This window comes from Leucopleurus acutus (genome assembly GCF_964270905.1).
Source record: "Leucopleurus acutus genome assembly, chromosome: 10".
Taxonomy (NCBI): Eukaryota; Metazoa; Chordata; class Mammalia; order Artiodactyla; family Delphinidae; genus Leucopleurus; species Leucopleurus acutus.
In genome coordinates this window covers 86,360,950-86,384,581 of record NC_139153.1, presented here as the reverse complement: position 1 = coordinate 86,384,581, position 23,632 = coordinate 86,360,950, and positions in this window count along the sequence as shown.

The following is a 23,632-nucleotide window of genomic DNA, read 5'->3' as shown; positions in this document are numbered from 1 at the left end:
TTAAAATTTATTTTTATCCAGATTTCAAGAAAGCATGACAATTTTACTAGCATGTCACCTAGTAATAATAAAATCTCACTAATAAAGCACTCCAAATCATCCTGGATATGAGAACTAATGATACCACATTTCAAAAGCTAATAAAAAATAGCCAGCATACATAAATAGTATTGCTTAAAAACATTTTTTATAGAAATATGTTTTTTTCCCACAGAAACATCTTATAACCATTAATACAACTAGTACATTTTTTACAAAGTATGATAAAAAATTGTAATCCTACACCCTCACTCTACACATAGATCATTTCTCCTTCACCGTTGCCTGCTGTCCTTGACTGGTGCCCCCTGGAATGTGTGTCACTCCCTATGATTCTGTAGGGACAAAACCCAGCCTCGTCCCAGCTATGCCACTGAAATGACTGAATCCAGTCAGGCAATAGCCTATCCAGAAATGACTGAATCCAGTCAGCCAATAGCCCTATCTTTGTTTCTCTTCATCTGTGTGGTTTTTGTCACCCAGACCTCAGGGGTCTCTCTGCTTCCGAACGCAAAAATGTTTAAGCACTTGAAAAGCATGAATGTGGGTAACTGCACCATTCTCGTGGGAATTTTTAGTATACCTTGAGCAAAAAGCATGGGCAGCCACATGAAGCCAGGCCTACCATGGTCAGACACTCTGTCTGGTTAAAAGGGAACATAGTACAGAAACCTAAAAGAAAAGCCTTAAAAAAAAAAAAAGACAGACAGAGGGAGAGAGAGAAGGGAAGGAAGGAAGGAAGGTAGGAGGGGAGGGAGGGAAGGAGGGAAGAAAGAAGAAAAGAGAACATAAAAGAAAAGGTTAAGTTAAAGAAACATGGAGCCAGATCTACCAGAAGAAAACATTTAGTCGTCCCTCCCTTCAAAGCAGAACTGTCTTAAAAATAGTGCCATCTGCAGTGATCCACCAGGTGAGATGTCCAAGGGTGGATGACCCTTTCGAAGAGAAAAAACATGATTTGGTAGACACCTATAAAACCTCCTTCTGCTCTGAGAGTCAATGGTTCTTCGATTTTCTTATTCAAAGTCAAGGTCGCGTTCAGACACTGTCTATGAACAACTATTACTACGTTATCCACTTCAAGTACTTTTGCCAATAACCTCAGTGGATGGTTGAAGCTCCTCAAAGAAAATTTTAAACTTCTCTTCACCTTTTAGAAATTTTATATAAAAGAGTAGAGGGCTGAATTTTGCCTCTAGAAAGGACTGCATGTATAATACTGTAGCACTGACTTATTATCAAGCACCACAAGCATTCCTTGACAACATATTGCTACACTGTTATCTTATATAACAATTCACCCCCAATTGTCATTAACAGTGAACTAAGTATTTTTCTTTCAATTTGACTCAAGCAAGAACAGAGGTGTATTAATCCTATTAGATTAAATTATGCCACAATAATCAACAACCCCAAAACCTCAGTAGCTTGAACATAACAAGGATTTATTTCTCATGCACAAGAGGTCTACTGCAGTGCTAGGGAGCTCTCCAGAGCAACAGTCTTTCATGCAGTAACTCAGAGATCTTGGATTAATGGTGGTGTCCCATTCTCTAGCTTTTCTATGTAGAATACATGGCTTCTTCTGTTGCTATGGCAGGAAACAAAAGAGAAATGGAGGATTGAGCAGCAGTTTTTCTGTCTTTTGATCCAGGAGTGAAAGACATCACGTCCAGCTCTCACTCATTGGACAAATCTAGCCATGTAGCCCCAACTGCCTGCAAGATAGCTGGGAAATGTGGATGAATAGATGGAATGTTGGGTGATCACCTATCTCAGTTGCAATAAAATAAGGGAAGTGGACGATTAAGGAAATTAACCTGAGGTTCAAGAAACAAACAGCCATCTACCTGAGACAAGCTTACTGGGAGACTGAATTCATGGAGGTTGCCAAGAATTCATCAATAATAATAGCTAACATTTATTGAATACTTGAAATAAATACTTGAAAAGTGCCATGTATTGTTCTGTTTTGCCTGTATTAACTCATTCATGCTTTACAACAGTTACATGACAAAAGTAATATTATTATCCACATATTACCAATAAGAAATGTGAAACAAAGAGGTAGAGTAATTTGACCAAGGTTTACACAGCTAACAAGAGGCAGAGTCAGAATTTGAACCCAAGCAATCTGGTCCCTGATCCCATTCTCTCAATTGTCCATGATGAGGTAGAAAAGAAATGAACTTTAATTAAATTGAATTCTATTAGGATTTACTTCTAATTTCTTTTTTATGCATGGAGAAAATGAGATCTGGTAGAAAGAAGATAGATTTAGTGCCAGAAGATCTGAGCTCCAGTAGCAACTTCACCAGACATAGATGGCATATTGAATAACATACTTAACTTTCCCAAGTCCACTCCTCCAAATGGAAAATGGGGCTTTTATGGAGACAGGCTTCTTGTCCAGAGAAGAAATATAATAAATGTGGAAAACATTTTATAAACTCGAAAGTTCTATCAAATGATGCCTCAGCTATAGAAGCACTATACAAGATAGATAGAACTTTACTGACACACTTCCTTTAACTTTATTGTTCAGTTATACTTTTTTACCGCACCTTTCTAGCAAATTCTAAACCTCGATCAATCCACCTATTTATTCTTTCCACTTCTGTACCAAACTGCTGAGTGCTGCTAGAGAAAAAACATGTAGAGCCAAGCTCTTCATTGCTTCTACAAATTCAGTTTCCAACTCCAGCTGGTCATCAACGTTTCTTGGCAATCTTAGATTTCCTTGGTCAGCTCCCTCTTCTGCACAGAAGCCTATCTATACCTTCCATGTTTTTACCAAACCTCTTATCCCATAACTCCTGTCTTATACTCCCAGTAGATGACCTAACTTCCTAGTTCATAAAGAAAATAAAAAATAATCAGATATGAATTCCCTCAAATTCTGACACCAAGCCTTCCTATAAACTCATCCTTTCCTCCCCTCCTCCTGTGACAATGAAAGAAGTGTGCTGTCCCCCCCCAAATTCTACCTGTACTAGACCAACATCTCCATCTCTCCTCTACTTTCCATTCTTTCTTAGATTCTCATAGAGCTAAGCCCATCAATCTACTCTGTTATTTTTCTACACCATTGACCTCTCCATTTCTAAGTGGTTTCTTACGAAACCATAAAGTTGTGATCAGGTACTTCCCTCTACCTCATTCTCCCTCCAGTTACAACCCCAATCTAATCTCCTTTCTCAAAATTAAGCTTCTTGAAATAATTGTCTCCACTTCTCACTTGCCATTAGTTCCTCAGTCTACTACAGTACGGCTTTTACCACATCATCCCACTAGATCACACACCCACCAGATTCTCTCTCCCTCTGCCTCTCTCTCTTTCTCTCTTTCTCACACACACACACACACACACACACACACACACACACACACACACAACTTCTTGTTGATAAATATAATAAGCGATTTGCAGCTCTTTTTTAATTTATCTGTGGCACTTGACAATTATGAACATTCCTTCCTTCCTTAAAAGCTTTCTTCCCATGATTTTCAGGACATTGCGTTCTCGCCATCTCACCCCTTCTTTTTCGGCTTCTCCACTTGGTCAGGTTCGCCGAACTAATTTATTTTGCCCATTCCTTACACCTTCATGTCCCTGGGGATTCCATCTTTTCCTTTGACTTTTTCCACCCTAACAATTCTCAGTTGATATTTGCAGGCACACACATGGCTTCAGATACAAACTTTTGCCTGATGATTTCGAAATTAATCTTCTCTTGGGCTCCAACCTATATATCATACTGCCTACTGGATAGATTCTCTTGGATGTCCCACAGGAACTATATACCCAACATGTCCCAAACATTCATGGAGCCTTGACTACATGCCTTTTCTGTGCTATATATTTAGGCTAAGGAGATAAAAGATAAGGAGGCTGCACCTCCAAGCAAAATTTCTGTATAGTGTGGCAAGGGCTGTGATGGATGGAGGTTCCAGGTGTGCTATCAGACTATGGATGTTACCCTCCAAAATAAGAATGGATAATATGTTGAATAGATATCTCACTTTGATTATGGGCATATCAAGTAGTACATCAAAACTGTTTTGTGTTCAGTCAATTGAAATTTGGAAGCATTGTTTCAGAGTCTTCTCCTTTAGAAGCAACCTTGTGATAATAGACAGCATCATACTTAACAGTGACATGAAAGATTCGATTAGGCACATTCTGGGAAGCACATGACACTAAACACATTTGGAGAAAAGGCAACAGCAAGTAAAGAATATTGGAGATTTCTATTTTTCGATTATGTCATTATTCTGATCTCCAAAAATCTATTCCTTCGGGAAATATACTTTGATCAAAACCAGAAATAATTTATCACCTAAGTTGCCATAATATCTTCTTACATAGGATTTATATAGTATAAGACCTCAGCTGAGCATAAATTATATATCTGCTCCTGAATTTTATATATATATTTTATGTATATTATTATATTATTCAGGAGCATGTATAATATTAAACATATTATCAATTTATAAGTAAATATTCTTCAGTGAAAAATTATAGAAATTTTCAGTAGGAATGATTTGTTAGAGAATTATAAGTAGGTTCAAACACAGTTTTTGCTTGAATGATGAACTATAATCTTAAAAATTACAGAAGTTATTGAGAAAGTTCAGATATTAACCTTTTTTTCCTTTGCCAGGATAGAATACTTACAGCTGAAGACTTATCTCCCTTTAGACTGCCACCTCTGCCAACAGTGATTTAATCTGCCCTTTGATAACAGCATTAATAAACTGACATTTTAAATCTAGGAGGAAAAGAACTACTGAGTTGATTTACAAAGATGGCACATCAGTAAGAAAAATGAATATCCCTGATCTTCCTCCCCTCCTAGTCTCTCCGTCCTCCTCTTCACATGTTTCTTCAGATGCAGATAAGTATAATGGCCAGATATTCCCTGACCTGGGACTTTTTCTGCGACCCTGCCCCAAGCTAGATCAAACCAAATTTATAGGGGGACAAAGTGTTCTCTACCAGTGACCCTTACAGTCCACCTTGAAGCCTTCCCTTAAGGAGTACCCCTTGTCTTAGAGATTTTTCTTTCATTCTCTAACCAAACTTTCACTTTTCTGGCTTTAAAGCACTCTCCTCAACCACCACCATGGAAAAGTTTGACATACTCATATACAAAATGTAATAGTAACTGAGCCAATCCCCTTCAAGACAGCAGCAGTGGTAACTGTTAATTACCGAGGGCCTAATACGCACTAGGTATGCTGTGCTAGGTACTCTATCACAGAATCTCGTTTAATGCTTTAAAAGAGTGTAAGTAGGTACTGCAATGCAGGGACTATTCACTCTTTTCACAGTTGAAGAAGCTGAGCCTCACAGAGGTGAGGAGACCACTCAAGATCCAATGCTACTGCTGGGATTCCAACCCAGGTAAATCTGACCCCAAAATATAAGCTCTTTTTATTGTATTTTAACAGAAAACAATGGTTTTACTAAATATTCTTGGATTTCTAATCACTGAAATTAGAAGACCATAGCAGACCATTTAAAGAGAATTTTTCTTGCCCTTTTGGGTTTTTTTGTTTTGTTGTGTTTTGTTTGGGGTGTTTTTTTTTGGGGGGGGGGGTAGGGGAGGGCCTTGAATATCAAGTACACTACCGGAGGTCGGGTACACTACCTGTGGTCAGAGGTCAGGTCTTCCTAAACCCAACAGACTAGATATCAGAACGAAATGTGAAGGCAACAATTTCTTCTTTTTCTCTGAGTTGTAAAAGATTTTTTTTTTCCAAAAATCACTTACAGAAGTTAAATGATGGCATTCATGAATAAGACATTTATATGTTACCAGTTAGCAAAAGCAGAACCACAAAACAGTGCACAGGCAACCTTGCTTCACTTCCCCAGGGACTATCTCACACTCATCTCTGCTCTCTAGGTAGTCAATGCACCTGAGTTGTCAGACAGACCCTGGTGTGGGCTGTGACCTCTAATAACCAGATAGGGCTCTATCTTTCACTACAAGGGCTTTCATGTTGAGTATCATTTGTTTCAAGAAAGCATCTGAGAAGGAATTCTCAGATCCAAGCAGATACTTATTATGCAAACATTTTAATACATTTCCAATCTCAGTGAAAAATGTTATATCCTATCCTGAGATCACTATGAAGACACAACAACCAACAAAAAGAAGTGTTATAAGACTGTTTCCAGCAATATCTTCCTTGTTTTCAATTACAAGATGGGAAGAAAAAGAATACACGTGAAAATGCATGTTTGGGAAATGGGAAATTAGAGATATATTTGAATACCTTCGTCTCAAGGACAATCTGACCTAGAATGAACAGTATGTAAAGATCGGCCTCAGGAAGAACACCAATCAGGAAGAGGTATAATGGCTGGCGTTGCTGAGAAGTCACGATGTCCTGGCCACTGTGACAAATGCCTTACATAATTTACCTCTTTCCAACTTCACAACTACCCTATGAAACAGGTAGTAATAGTCTCATTTGACAGGTGAGGAAACCAAAGCTCAAAGAAGTCCAGTCTCTGGCCTAAGTACACATAAATGATAGAACTCAGATCCAACTTTCTACAATAGTCAATGCACTCAACTTTGATCAGTCATTCATTTACCACTTCCAGGAATTTTCCTGTATCATCACCTGAACAGTATCAACTGTACAGTATATATAGAGAGCGATTTCAATATAATTTGATATAAAATATATATTACATGTATTATATATTGTACAATTATATATATACAATTAATTGTGTACATATGTTAAGTAACATAATTAAGTACATTAATATATAAATATATGATATAAACAAAATAATTATTACATTTAGCTAACCATTATTGCCTCCAGAAAGCTCTCTTTTTCTTTGTCTTAAAGAGAAAACAAGTATTAGAGAAGTGTTGAAGACCAAATTGAAGCAATCTTTTACACATTCAGAAGAATTGAAAGAGAACAGAAAAGAGAATCACTTTCTAACTATGTGAATTTTTGTTGTCTAATGTTGTATTCTCGCTCCTGAAGTGGTCACTCCAAACACCACTGATAGGTGGGAAACATGGCATTATGATGAGCCCTTAAGAGCAGGTCAGACACACTGAGAATTGATGGCAGGGAAAGGAGAGGGAACAAACTCTTCCAGACCTAAAACAGAATGGTGTGATCCATAATGGAGGCATTCTACGTATTTAGCAGAGACAGAACAGCAAGATTTGGGATAATCACGGTAGACTCCAAGAAAATAGGTGGGGTTTGAGCTGAAGGTTTTAGGACGTAGGAGAAAAGAGGGAGAGTGCCTTCCACACAAGGCAAAGCATGAGTGAAATTAAAGAAAAGAGAATAGTCACAAGACTCTAAGAGAAAACCTGCCTTACGAGATCAGAAGAGACTGGTGTGGCATATTGGAGAGAAGAAATGGATAGGATCACTAATACACTATTAGATTATAGAGAATATTATGATCAAGGTTTAAATGTGACATGGCAGCTTTTAGAAAGCCAATGAGATTTACTAGCACACTGGACTTTAGAAAACTTCTTCCACTTAATCCTCACAATTGCCCTGTGGGGAAGGCATGAATATCAAGATTTTATATACAGGCAGACATTGTTTTATTGTGCTTTGCTTTATAGTGCTTCACAGATATTGTGTTTTTTACCAGTTGAAGGTTTGTGACAACCCTGCATTGAGCAAGTTTATCGATGCCATTTTCCAACAGCATTTGTTCACTTCATGTCTCTGTGTCACATTTTGGTAATTCTCGCAATATTTCAAACTTTTTGTTATTATTATATTTATTATGGTTATCTGTGGTTAGTGATCTTTGATGTTACTACTACAATTTACTAAAGCCTCAGATGATGGTTAGCATGTTTCAGCAATAATATATTTTTTAATTAAGGTATGTATTCAATACATGGTTTTTTTTTTAAACAATGCTATTGCACACTTAATAGTCTATAGTATAGTGTAAACATAACTTTTACATGCACTGGGACACCAAAGAAATTCATGTGACTTTCTTTATTGCAATATTCACTTTATTGCAGTGGTCTAGAACTGAACCCATAATATCTCAAGGTGTGCCTGTACAAAAAATCAGTGTGGCAAATGGAATAGCAGGCCCCAAAGATGTCCCCATCCTAATCCCTGGAATTTGTGATTATTTTACATTACATGGTAATGTACTTTGTAATTACATTTACCATGCAAATGTAATTAAGGTTATAGACCTCAAAATAGAGAGATTATCCTGGATTATCCAGGGGAGCCCAATCTAATCATCTGAGTCCTTAAAAGCAGGCAATTTTCTCTGACTAGAAAGAGAAAAGTCATGGCAGAAGAGGAAGTCAAAGAGATTACAAGCCTGAGAAAGATGTGATGCACCACTGCTGGCTTTGAGGTGTAGGGGCTGATATGCAAGGACCACAGAGAGCCCTCTAGGAGTTTAAGCGCACACCCAGCTGACGGCCAACAAGGAACTAGGACCTCAGTCTTATAGCCACAAGGAACAAGATTCTGCCAACAGCCTGAATGAGCTTGGAACCTGATTCTTCCCAGAACCTGCCGTAAGAGTCCAGCCAGCACTTTGATTTTAAACTTGTTAGACCTGGAGCAGAGAAACCAGATGAGCTGGAGGAACCAGTCCCTACCTACAAAACTGTGAGATAATAAGTCTGTGTTGTTTTAAGCCACTAAATGTTCGCTGTTTGTTACAGCAGCGATAGGAACCTAATACATTTAGGTTACACAACTTGACCAAGGTCATAGCACTGATGAAGGCCCAAACTGTAACTCAAACTCGGGTACATCAAACTCCAAAATCCTTCTCTTTAACTGTTATGCTATCACATTTCTAGCTGAACAAAATCACAAAAGCAATATTTAAGACAACAGAAGCCAATTTGCCATTGTGTGTGGAGCTGTTTGGAAAAGGAGGAACCATGTGAGAAGGACTCAAACTGACATACTGCACTCCTCAGAGCAAGAGCCTTGACTCTTCTCTCTTTTGTGTCTTCCCTTAGTAAGTAATGAAACACCAAAAAAGTGAGCTTTTTCTACCATTCGACTTCTTAGGGGAATTTTTTTTTTTTTCCTGCGGTACGCGGGCCTCTCACTGTTGTGGCCTTTCCCGTTGCAGAGCACAGGCTCCGGACGTGCAGGCTCAGCAGCCATGGCTCACGGGCCCAGCCACTCCGCAGCATGTGGGATCTTCCCAGACCGGGGCAGGAACCCGTGTCCCCTGCATCGGCAAGCGGACTCTCAACCACTGTGCCACCAGGGAAGCCCCTTAGGGGAATTTTGAAAATTATAAACTTAATTTTAGAGTGCTGGAGTTCACTTGAGCTTCTAGAAGGAATGATGATACTTGCTAATTTTCACTTCAAGAGCAGGCAGATGTGGAAAACTTGAGAGCTATTAACCTCAGAATAAAAATGAAATTTATCATGTAGAGTTAACAGTAATAGCAGTGGCTAAATCAAAACTCACAAATGACAGTAATATGACTTTAAAAAATTTTAAGCCCATGAATGCTTTATCATTGAGAAATTATTTCAAATATATCTAATACAATTTACAATCATTCTATGAAATAGAAAGTATTATCCCAGGTTTGCTACTGACGGAAAAAAAAAGAGAGAGGGAGAGACTCAAAACTGTTAAGTGGCTTGTCCAAAGTCACTAGCACATAACCAACATAAGACTTCAATCAAGGTTCCTAACCTCTAGACCCCATACTATTTCTATGGTGTCAACCTATAGCACTGAAGAAAAGAAAATATGATTGTTAAGTGACTTCACAGAGTTGTCTTCAAAATCAACTGAAACTTTATAAGGCAACAGGTTGTGTAAAGATAAACCTGTCGTCAATATGCAACATGAACTTGGTCCCAGCTGGCCTCATTCATTGTGCACCAACAGGGTGAGACCCTATGGGGGCAGCCCTTCATTTTTCAGTGTGACCCAAAAATCCAGGATCACAAAATAATTTTAGTTTTAGTATCCAATTCTCATTTAAAAAATTCCTAAACATATGTGCATCTTAAGAGTGAAACATTATGTTAGTGAATAAGAATAGCAGGAAAAGAAGAAGGAGGAATTGGGGTGGCTTTCTTTTTTAAAATCCTGGTCCTCCTCCAGCCTTGCATTCATCTGAACAGAGCCAGCACCTCCTCGGGGACCGTGGCTCTGAAGTGGATGGCAGACACACATGTCCAACTAAAATCATTGGGAGCAGCTGTTCCGCCAACTGTGTTTATCCTTTCCTGGGGCTCCTTGCTCAGAGTAAGAAATGGTGTGGACAGATGAAAAAATGCTGCCCTGGCACTACTGAAATGTGCTGAATTGCACTAGATAAAAAGTAGCTAAACTGTTGGAGTCAACTCACCAGAGAAAATACAACTCTCAGCCCTGGAAAATGGAAAGCAATGTGAAAGCCAGGCAAGAGAAACTCTCCTGGCCAAACAGTGACATTTGATACATAGGTTCTGTGGACGTTTGCTAAACAGAAATGGAATAATTTTCTATTCATACTGTTGCTATCTCAGCAACTGACATACAGGAAGAGAACTACAGTGATGGAGATTTCTAGAAAACAGAATTGGGTAGGATGCATTGTTAACGGGGCAGACTACAGAGCAGGGTCACAGCCCGGAGGAGGAAAGGGTAAGTCAAAAAGAATTATTCCCAGCTTGTCAGCCTATCCTGGGCCATCCAACCTTTCCTATTCTTTCCCGTGAATGGCTCCCTACATCAGCTGTGTCCAAATTTTTTTTTTTTTTTTTTTGCGGTACACGGGCCTCTCACTGTTGTGGCCTCTCCCGTTGTGGAGCACAGGCTCCGGACGCGCAGGCTCAGCGGCCATGGCTCACGGGCCTAGCCGCTCCACGGCATGTGGGATCCTTCCGGACCGGGGCACGAACCCGTGTTCCCTGCATCGGCAGATGGACTCTCAACCACTGCGCCACCAGGGAAGCCCTGTGTTCAAACTTTTTGTCTCAGGCTACATTTAAACTCTCAAAAATTATTGAGGACCTGCAAAGAGCTTCAGTTTATGTGGGTTATATCAGTTTACATTTAACATTAGAAATTACAGCATTTAATATATTTAGTTTTTAATTCATTTAAAAATAACAACACTAAACTCACATGTTAAAAAAGTATATTTAAGAAAAAATCATTGTATTATTTTCCTAAACAAAAAATAGCAAGAAGAGTGGCAATAATTTAAATTTTTGCAAATCTCTTTAATATTTAGCATAATAGAAGATAGCAGGATTCTAATATATGCTTCTATATTCAGTCTGTTACAGTATCATATGTCATGTGGCCTCTGGAAATCTCCACTGTATACTCATGAGATAATGAGTCATAACTACAAATAATGTCTTAGCATTATTATTATAATAGTTTTGACCCCATGGACTCCTAAAAGAGCTGTTGGAACCCCCAGGTGTTCCATGCTTTGAGAACCACTGTCTTATACTTTATCTTTATTCTGATTCTGGAATCAGAAATTTCATAACTCATGAGTCCCTTCTAGACCTGAAAAGTCACTTGTGCAATGTTAGAGTTCCAGAAAACTACATCTAGAAAGAGCCTAGTAATCTAGTCCAGCTTTTTCATTCATTAAATAAATTATTTTTCCACCTCGTGCCATGCACTGTTCTAGCACTAGAAAAACAGCAATGAATAAAACAGAGAGTTAAGGAACTTTTGAGACAGAGGGAATCTGAAAATAAATAAACAAGAAGAAGAAGAAAAAAAGATAATCTCAGATAGTAACAAGTGCTTTAACTGTAACAAAAAGTCAAGGTAATCAAGTTTGGGGTTCGAGTTGTCCAGAGAGATTTTATGACTTGCTCAAGGTCATGCATAGTTAATTAGTAAGAATCAAGAACAGAACATAGTGCACAAAAATGTAAAGTTGATAATTATTTGGGATATTGGGCAGTGTAGATGGCTTTTCTAATCATTACAAAATTATCAATAGTAATTGTTATTGATGTTTAGCTCTAAATTGTGTCACTTGACTTTTCTCAAAGGACCTGGTCACGAGGTAGTTGACCCACACTTCATTTAAGTTGCACCAAATCTTTTGTAAAGATGAAAACCAGGATATCTTGAATATTATATTTGAATCATGTCAGAGAATAAAGGTCATATAACATAGACCGATATGCCCATAAAATCACCCCCAGAAAATAGAGTTTGCTATATACATAATTGGCCCCAAATGTATCTTGGGTATATCCCACAGTTACTTCCTTTTTGCATAATCCCATCTCCCCCAGCAACTCTAGGTCCCACCCTGACCACTCTTTTTGTATGTGCATTCTTTAATCTTTCATGATAGTACAACACTCATACAGAAAACTGCACAGTTAGCTCAATGAATTTTCCCAAACCAGACACTCCCCTACAATGAGCACTTAGATTGTGAAGCAGAATCCTATTACCCCAGAAGCTCCTTTTGTACTTTCTTCCAGAAAATACAACTCACCAATGGTAAACAGTATTCTGGCTTCTAACAACATAGATTGCTCTTTTGTACTTTGTATGAATGGAATCATATAGCATGAACTCTTTTGTGTCTGGCTTCTTGAGTTCAACATTTTGTTAGTGACATTCATTTATGTTGTTGCATGATTGCAGATCATTTATTTTCATTTTTATAAACACACATCTCATTGGGAGAATATGCTACAATTTATTCATCCAGATGGACACGTGGAGAGCTTCCAGCTTGGGGTTATTATGACTTGCCCTGCTATGGACACTCTAATTCATGTCTTTTAGTAAACATATGTATATATTTAGTTTTATATTTGTTAACTATGTTTACTAAAATATATTAATATATTCTAAAAATTTGGGTCATAACATATACTTATGTTCATCCTTAGTAAATACTGTCAAACAGTTTCCAAAATGGTTCTTTCAATTTGTACTTTCACCAGCAGAATATGAGACTTCCTGAAAATCTCTTCTTTTTTCCATTAAAATTGGAGGAGCTTGTCTACTATTTTCTCAGGGCCATATTATCTACCACTGAATGTCACAAGCAACTCAATGGTTAGTTTCTAGTGACTATGATACCCACCATTCCAGGAGTACTGATATCCTAATATGGAGTTACTGGATTCATCATGTCTTAACCAAAAAGATTCTAAAATAAACAAGATGTCAAATATTAATTAACAAGCCAGTAGTAAAAGAAGGGCTTAAAGTTCTAGTTCCCAAATCATACGGTCAGATCTCCTATTACTCTGCAACAAATGTAAGCGTGGTTCAGATACTCCGAATCGGGACAGAGCCACTGCCCCACAGCTACTCAGTCTGGCTTGGAGCCTGGTGCTCAGGTAGTTCTCAGCCCAACAGCACTCACATCACCTGGGCACATGCTAACAATCAATACAGGATCTCAGCATGCCACCTCAGGCCCACTGAATCAGAACCTTCATTTAGCAAGATCCTCATTATAATTTGAGAAGCACTGCTGGAAAACTGTACTAAAAGGAGGAGCCTCAGATGCCAAATTTCACTGATTATGAGTTAGTAGAGCTTGTGCGGGCAGTTCACAGCCTAGGTATATATGCCTACAGAAGTCAGTCAGCCCGTTTCTCAGACCATCTTTTCACTTTGTACTTGGACTAAGGCCTTAGTGCCCAAAGAGACAAGCCATGTTTATTGGGAGAGCAGACATGCAAACATTCTTAATATAATGTTGTTGCAGTTGGTAACAAGATTTATAGCAAATATGACAGAATTACAAAAAAAAAAGACAATATTAGTTCTGTTTGCAGCGACAGGAGAAGGCTTCAGAGAAACGCAGAAGTTTTGCCTGGTCTGGAATAAGTGAGAGTTACCTTGCCAGTTGGAGAAGTGGTGATCCAAATCAAGGAAAGAGAAAAGAGCCAGAAAGAGAGGAAAAAAATATTCAGAAAATTTTCCTTTGTAGCTTTTCTTGTCTTTACTTCCTGGGCCCTGTTCCCCAACTCTGTGGCTCTCGCTTTCAGTGTGGCATCAATGTGAATTCTCTTTCTCCTCCTCCATGTCACCTCTAGATATGCATCCCTACCTCTACCCCTTCAGTCCAGTGATTGCTATTTCCTGAACCACAGCTGCACAGGCTGTGCACATGTCAAGCCAAGTCTTACTCTTGATACTAAAAGAATACTGATTACAGAAATTACACCATTGAATACTCCTCAAGAAATACTCTCTTCCTTTGGTTTCTGTGATACTCTACAGTCATCTGATTCCTTTCCCACAATTTGCAAAAATGACTTTTCTGGCCCTTTAACCTTCTTCCACTGAATGACAGCCAGCATACTCAAAACTCCCAAAGCCTCAGTCTTCAGCACAATTAAAAAAAACAAAAAAAACACTTTTTTTCTGAAATAATATCCAGTGGTATTGGCTAAATTGAATCCCAAAGCCCCAAATCTCCCTGTTTGTTCTTTTGTGCTCTCTCAATCATCTGTTCTGTATCATCAGATGCCTACAGGACTTTTATTTGCCTCAAACCCTTATTATAAATAACTCATCAGACACACACACTCCTCCACTATCTAGAAAGTTCCCCCCAAACAATGCCCCTACCTTTCAAAATCTTGGAATTACCACCAACTCATTCTTCTACTTCAGTTCCATATCAACCATCCAGTTTCTTTTTTATCTCTGCTATGTCTTCATCTTCCTTTGTAACCTCACCAACTGGCAAACAATGTCATGTACACTTCTAGGAGTACATGCTTAGCCATGGGGGGCCAGCAGCAGGCGCCTTGTAGCGGCAGGGGCCAGCTGATCACACAGGTGGTGGTGGGAGCCAGGAAAGGCAACAAGTGCCAGAACGAGCTGAATGCCCACTGGTAGCTATGGGGACCCTGGCTGTCAGTTTGCACCACCGTGGCTACTGGGTCTCTATTTGGGAACATGGCAGTGGAGGCCCGTGACAAGGCTCAGGTCAGGGGCATGCAGGTGCACAGGAGAGGCTAGCTACAGGTGAGCACAGTGGTGCAAGCCAGCAACAGAAGACATGGGCTCATCTGGGCCCACGAGCAGGGTGGAGGCCCTGACTGTGAACACGGTCTCCCATGACATAGTCTCCTCTAAGCCTGTGCGTGGCACTGGAGGCTGGTGTGGGGGGCTGGGCCGGGGCATGCAGGTGGACAACCGGAGGGGTTCACCCTGAGCGCACACATGTTGATGAAGTCAGCTATGGAGGTCTAGGCTGGCTTCTTGCACTTGCACAGCCACAGAGACCTGAGCTGGCTGCTGGGGTGGTTCCTGGGCCCCAGCAGGAGTCACGTGGGAGGACGTGGGGAGGCACTCGGGCAACTGACATCAGCCAATGTGAATAGCTGCCGTGTGAAGGCTGGTGAAGTCTGCAGCAGGTCCCTGCTGGCTGTGCTGGCCCTTGGTTTCTCCAGTGTCAAAAGCTGCTGGGCTCGTCTGCAGAGCAGGTCACTGGGAACTGAGGCCACTCTTGCTGTGTGTCTGTTACTGGTAGCTCCTGCTTTTCTTCCTTGTTCTTAGCTATCTCTGCAAGTCTCCATGCGGCCAGTCTCTGGGTGGCGTGAAAATGAAGCAGATCCTTCCTGCAGTTCGCTGAAAGGTTGGGGAAGCTGCTGGCTTACGCTGCTTTCTCTCCTGGAGATGGGAACTCTTTCTAGCTAGAGTTCCTTTTCGGCACCGAGCAGTGCTGGTTTGGGGAATGGGATGATGCAGGCAAGATGAAGCTGTTCTTCCTTCCCTTTAGTGTGGTTATCCTCAGTTTTTTTTGGTCCCAATGTGTTGCTGATGCTTCTTAAGTGGACTCCAAAGCTCTCCCAGAGCTGCTTTTATTCATGGCTAGATGTCTAATTGTTGATCATTGTGGCGTGACCAAGGCTAGGGTCTTCTACTCTGCCACTTAAATTACTCATCAAGACACTAATTTTGACATTTTTAAATTCTCCATCTGAGGTATAAAAATCTCCCTACACATACTGTCTTCTGTCTTAGTGGAGTTTGAGACATTCAACCATTATTAGAAGTTTTTAGAAATTTCAGTAGCTAGCAACCCCAGTCATACGACCTTATTTAGTGTGTCTTCCCAGAGTCGCATATTTAAACCTTCTTAATTTTTACTTTGCTTCTGAGCTCCATATTCTGGCACACCAGTACTGCATGCAGATTGGCTCTGTCTAGTGACCCAGGCTGTGCAATCTGCCATAGCAGCCCGTTTTCAGTTCTGTCTCACAGCACCTTACTAGGACTAACTTGAACCGCTCTTTACTATGACTTAGTGTTAGCCTGTGAGGTCGCCTCCCTCCCTGCACTTATTATTTTCTGGAGAATTATCCTAAGTAAACTTCTGACTTTCTTTATTGTGTTCCCCTGGGGCTAACAGTCAGGACTAATACTTCTGGCTCATTCTGCTCAAGGTTTTCCCTAGCTTTGGAAAATCCCTACCCTGAATAGCATTTGCTTTTGCTACAGCTTCATCTTCAGTCTTTCAGTGTACAACGCTGGTCCCCTATTCTTTTCAGAAAGGCTAAACAGAATGTACAAACTACGCCTTAAACTGAATACTTTCCTTCCTAACACATCTAGGGCTAGCACCCTCTGTGGTGCCTTTCTTCCTTTTATTTGAATTGGATCTCTTCCCCAGCCATTTCTTTCCTAATACAGTCTCCTCAAATCTGTTCTGCGGGATCTCCCCATAGTGAAAAAAGTCAGTAATTTCTAAGAATGTCAAAGGAATCAGCTGTTCAAACAAATCCTGTCTACTGTCACACAACCTAGCCATGATGCTCACCGAGGCCCCTGTGCTTACAGAAGGCTTCCACAACCACCACCACCCGAACTCTGTATGGGCTCAGGTCCGTGAGAACTCAATCAAGGTCCATATAAAAAAACAGACACCCACCTGTGAACTCAGCAGTCCTAAGCTGCAGTCATCACCCAAGGAAAATACATCATGGCCTGAGACGTTCAATCTTCCAGTCAGGCTGTAACTATAAAAGGCCAAGGATGAGACCTTCAAAATGGCAGAGGAGTAAGATGTGGAGATCACCTTCTTCCCCACAAATACATCAGAAATAAATCTACATGTGGAACAACTACAGAACACCAACTGAACGCTGGCAGAAGACCTCAAACTTCCCACAAGGCAATAAAAGAAAAAAGAAAAAACAGAGACAAAAGAATAGGGACAGGACCTGCACCAGTGGGAGCGAGCCGTGAAGGAGGAAAAGTTTCCACACACTAGGAAGCCCCTTTGCGGGCGGAGACGGGGTGTGACGGAGGGGAAGCTTCGGAGCCATGGAGGAGAGCACAGCAACAGGGATGCAGAGGGCAAAGCGGAGATATTCCCGCACAGAGGATGGGTGCCGACCAGCACTCACCAGCCCGAGAGCCTTGTCTGCTCACCCGCTGGGGCGGGCGGGACTGGGAGCTGAGGCTCGGGCTTCAGTTGGAGCACAGGGAGAGGACTGGGGTTGGCAGCGTGAACACAGCCTGAAGGGGGCTAGTGCGCCACGGCTGGCCGGGAGCGAGTCCGGGAAAAGTGTGCAGCTGCCGAAGAGGCAAGAGACCATTGTTGTGGGGTGTGCGAGGAGAGGGGATTCAGAGCATTTTCTAAATGAGCTCCAGAGATGGGCGTGAGCCACGGCTACCAGCAGGGACCCCAGAGACAGCCATGAGACACTAAGGCTGCTGCAGCCACCAAAAAGCCTGTGTGCAAGCACAGGTCACTATCCACACCTCCCCTCCCGGGAGCATGTGCAACCAGCCACTGCCAGGGTCCCGTGACCCAGGGACAACTTCCCCGGGAGAACACATAGCGCCTCAGAATGGTGCAATGTCCTGCTGGCCTCTGCCGCCGCAGGCTCGCCCCACATTTCGTACCCTCCTCCCACCCCACCCCACCCCCGGCCTCAGTGAGCCAGAGCCCCCTAATCAGCTGCTCCTTTAACCCCATCCTGTCTGAGTCGGAACAGACACCCTCAGGTGACCTACATGCAGAGGCGGGGCCAAATCCAAAGCTGAACACGTAATATCAAATGGCGAAAACCTCCCAGAGATCTCCATCTCAACGCCAAGACCCAGTTCCACTCAACGACCGGCAAGCTACAGTGCTGGACACCCTATGCCAAACAACTAGCAAGATAGGAACACAACCCCACCCATTAGCAGAGAGGCTGCCCGAAATCATAATAAGGTCACAGACACCCCAAAACACAACACGAGACGTGGTCCTTCCCACCAGAAAGACAAGATCCAGCCTCATCTACCAGAACACAGGCTCTAGTCCCCTCCACCAGGAAGCCTACACAACCACTGAAAAAACCTTAGCTACTGGGGGCGGACACCAAAAACAACGGGAACTGCGAACATGTAGCCTGCGAAAAGGAGACCACAAACACAGCAAGTTAAGCAAAATGAGAAGACAGAGAAACACACAGCAGATGGAAGAGCAAGGTAAAAACCCACCAGACCAAACAAATGAAGAGGAAATAGGCAGCCTACCAGAAAAAGAATTCAGAGTAATGACAGTAAAGATGATCCAAAACCTTCGAAATAGAACGGAGAAAATACAAGAAACGTTTAACAAGGAACTAGAAGAACTAAAGAGCAAACAAACAATGATGAACAACACAATAAATGAAATTAAAAATTCTGTACAAGGAATCAATAGCAGAATAACTGAGGCAGAAGCACAGATAAGTGACCTGGAATATAAAATAGTGTGAACAGAATAAAGAAAAAAGAAAGAAAACAATTGAGGATAGTCTTAGAGAACCCTGGGACAACATTAAAAGCACCAAAATTCGAATTATAGGGGTCCCAGAGGAAGAAAAGAAAAAGAAAGGGACTGAGAAAATATTTAAAGAGATTATAGTTGAAAAATTCCCTAATATGGGTAAGGAAATAATCAATCAAGTCCAGGTCGCACACAGGATAAATCCAAGGAGAAACACGCCAAGACACATATTAATCAAACTATCAAAAATTAAATACAAAGAAAAAATTTTAAAAGCAGCAAGGGAAAAACAATAAATAACATACAAGGGAATCCCCATAAGGTTAACAGCTGATCTTTCAGCAGAAACTCTGCAAGCCAGAAAGGAGTGGCAGGACATATTTAAATGATGAAAGAGAAAAAACTACAACCAACATTACTCTATCCAGCAAAGATCTCATACGGATTCGACAGAGAAATTAAAACTTTTACAGACAGCAAAAGCTAAAAAAATTCAACACCACCAAACCAGCTTTACAACAAATGCTAAAGGAACTTCTCTAGGCAGCAAACACAAGAGAAGGAAAAGACCTACAACAAACACAAAGGAATTAAGAAAATGGTAATACGAACATACATATCAATAGCTCCCTTAAATATAAATGGATTAAATGTTCCCACCTAAAGACACAAACTGGCCGAATGGATACAAAAACAAGACCCATATATAGGCTGTCTACAACAGACTCACAGCAGACCTAGGGACACATACAGACTGAAAGTGAGGGGATGGAAAAAGATATTCCATGCAAATGGAAATCATTTGCAATGGAAATCAGTAGCAATTGTCATATCAGACAAAATACACTTTAAAATAAAGACTATTACAAGAGACAAAGAAGGACACTACATAATAATCAAGAAATCAATCCAAGAAGAAGATATAACAATTATAAATATTTATGCAACCAACATAGGAGCACCTCAATACATAAGGCAAATACTAACAGCGATAAAAGGGGTAATCGACAGTAACACAATAATAGTAGGGGACTTTAACACCCACTTTCACTAAAGGACAGTCAACCAAAATGAAAATAAATAAGGAAACACAAGATTTAAATGACACATTAAACAAGATGGACTTAATTGACATTTATAGGACATTCCAGAAACAACAGAATACAGTTTCTTCTCAAGTGCTCATGGAACATTCTCCAGGATAGATCATATCTTGGGTCACAAATCAAGCTGTGGTAAATTTAAGAAAATTGAAATCGTATCAATTATCTTTACCAACCACAATGCTATGAGACTAGATATGAATTACAAGAAAAGAAGTGTAAAATATACAAACACATGGAAGCTAAACAATACACTACTAAATAACCAAGAGATCACTGAAGAAATCAAAGAGGAAATCAAAAAATACCTAGAAACAAATGACAATAAAAACACGATGACCCAAAACCTATGGGATGCAGCAAAACCAGTTCTAAGAGGGAAGTTCATAGCAATACAATCCTACCTCAAGAAACAAAAAACATCTCAAATAAACAAACTAACCTTACACCTAAAGCAATTAGAGGAAGAAGAACAAAAAACCCCCCAAAGTTAGCAGAAGGAAAGAAATCATAAAGATCAGATCAGAAATAAATCAAAAAGAAATGAAGGAAATGATAGGAAAGGTCAATAAAACTAAAAGCTGGTTCTTTGAGAAGATAAACAAAATTGATAAACCAGTAGCCAGACTCATCAAGAAAAAAAGGGAGAACACTCAAATAAATATAACTAGAAATGAAAATGTAGAGGTAACAACTGACACTGCAGCAATAAAAGGATCATGAGAGATTACTACAAGCAACTCTATGCCAATAAAATGGACAACCTGGAAGAAATGGACACATTCTTAGAAAAGCACAACCTTCTGAGACTGAACCAGGAAGAAATAGAAAATATAAACAGACCAATCACAAGCACTGAAACTGAGACTGTGATTAAAAATATTCCCACAAACAAAAGCTCAGGACCAGATGGCTTCACAGGTGAATTCTATCAAACATTTAGAGAAGAGCTAACACCTATCCTTCTCAAACTTTTCCAAAATATAGCAGAGGGAGGAACACTCCCAAATTCATTCTAGGAGGCCACCATCACCCTGATACCAAAACCAGAGAAAGATGTCACAAAGAAAGAAAAGTACAGGCCAATATCACTGATGAACATAGATGCAAAAACCCTCAACAAAATACTAGCAAACAGAATCCAAGAGCACATTAAAAGGATCATACATCATGATCAAGTGGGGTTTATTCCAGGAATGCAAGGATTCTTCAATATATGCAAATCAATCGATGTGATAAACCATGTTAACAAACTGAAGGAGAGAAACCATATGATCATCTCAATAGATGCAGAAAAAGCTTTTGACAAAATTCAACACCCATTTATGATAGAAACTCTCCAGAAAGTGGGAATAGAGGGAACTTACCTCAACATAATAAAGGCCATATATGGCACACCCAAAGCCAACATCATTCTCAATGGTGAAAAACTGAAACCATTTCCACTAAGATCAGGAACAAGACAAAGTTGCCCACTCTCACCACTATTATTCAACATAGTTTTGGAAGTTTTAGCCACAGCAGTCAGAGAAGGAAAAGAAATAAAAGGAATACAAATTGGAAAAGAAGAAGTAAAACTGTCACTGTTTGCAGATGACATGATGCTATACACAGAGAATCCTAAAGAGGCTACCAGAAAACTACTAGAGCTAATCAATGCATTTGGTACATTAGCAGGATACACAATTAATGCACAGAAATCTCTTGCATTCCTATACACTAATGATGAAAAATCTGAAAGAGAAATTAAGGAAACACTTCCATTTACCACTGCAACAAAAAGAATAAAATACCTAGGATAAAGTTACCCAAGGAGAGAAAAGACCTGTATGCAGAAAACTATAAGACACTGATGAAAGAAATTAAAGATGATACAAACAGATGGAGAGATATACCATGTTCTTGGATTGGAAGAATCAACATTGGGAAAATGACTCTACTACCGAAAGCAATCTACAGATTCAATGCAATACCTATCAAACTACCAATGGCATTTTTCACAGAAGTGGAACAAAAAATTTCACAATTTGTATGGAAACACAAAAGACCCCAAATAGCCAAAGCAATCTTGAGAGAGAAAAACAGAGCTGGAGGAATCAGACTCCCGAACTTCAGACTATGCTACAAAGCTACAGTAATCAAGACAGTATGGTACTGGCACAGAAACAGAAATATAGATCAGTGGAACAGGATAGAAAGCCCAGAGATAAACCCATGCACATATGGTTACATTATTTTTGATAAAGGAGGGAAGAATATATAATGGAGAAAAGACAGCCTCTTCAATAAGTGGTTCAGGGAAAACTGGACAGCTACATGTAAAAGAATGCAATTAGAAAACTCCCTAACGCCATACAGGAAAATAAACTCAAAATTGATTAAGGACCTAAATGTAGGCCAGACACTCTAAAACTCTTAGAGGAAAACATAGGAAGAACACTTTATGACATAAATCACAGCAAGATCCTTTCTGACCCACCTCCTAGAGAAATGGAAATAAACACAAAAATAAACAAATGGGACCTAATGAAACTTAAACGTTTTTGCACAGCAAAGGAAAACATAAACAAGACGAAAAGACAACCCTCAGAATGGGAGAAAATATTTGCAAATGAAGCAACTGACAAAGGATTGATCTCCAAAATTTACAAGCAGCTCATGCAGCTCATTATCAAAAAAACAAACAACCCTATACAAAAATGGGCAGAAGACTTAAATAGACATTTCTCCAAACAAGATATATAGATTGCTAACAAACATATGAAGGCATGCTCAACATCACTAATCACTAGAGAGATGCAAATCAAAATTACAATGAGGTATCACCTCACATCAGTCAGCATGGCCATCATCAAAAAATCTACAAACAATAAATGCTGGAGAGGGTCTGGAGGAAAATGAACCCTCTTGCTCTGTTGGTGGGAATGTAAACTGATACAGCCACTATGGAGAACAGTATGGAGGCTCCTTAAAAAACTAAAAATAGAACTACCATACGACCCAGCAATCCCACTACTGGGCATATACCCTGAGAAAACCGTAATTCAAAAAGAGTCATGTACTACAATGTTCATTGCAGCTCTGTTTACAATAGCCAGGACATGGAAGCAACCTAAGTGTCCATCAACTGATGAATGGATAAAGAAGATGTGGCACATATATACAATGGAATATTACTCAGCCATAAAAAGAAACAAAATTGAGTTATTTGTTGTGAGGTGGATGGACCTAGAGTCTGTCATACAGACTGAAGTAAGTCAGAAGGAGAAAAACAAATACCGTATGCTAACACATATATATGGAATCTAACAACAACAAAACAAATGGTTATGGAGAACCTAGGGGCAGGACAGGAATAAAGATGCAGACATAGAAAATGGACTTGAGGACACGCGGAGGGGGAAGGGTAAGCTGTGACAAAGCGAGAGAGAGGCATGGACATGTATACACTACTAAATATAAAATAGATAGCTAGTGGGAAGCAGCCTCATAGCACAGGGATATCAGTTCGGTGCTTTCTGACCACCTAGATGGGTGAGATAGGGAGGGTGTGAGGGAGACGCAAGAGGGAGGGGATATGGGGATATATGTATATGTATAGCTGATTCACCTTGTTATAAAGCCGAAACTAACACAACATTGTAAAGCAATTATACTCCAATAAAGATGTTAAAAAATTAAAAAAAAAAAAAAACGGCCAAGGATGGATGCAAAACCAGCTATACTGAAAACCATCAAG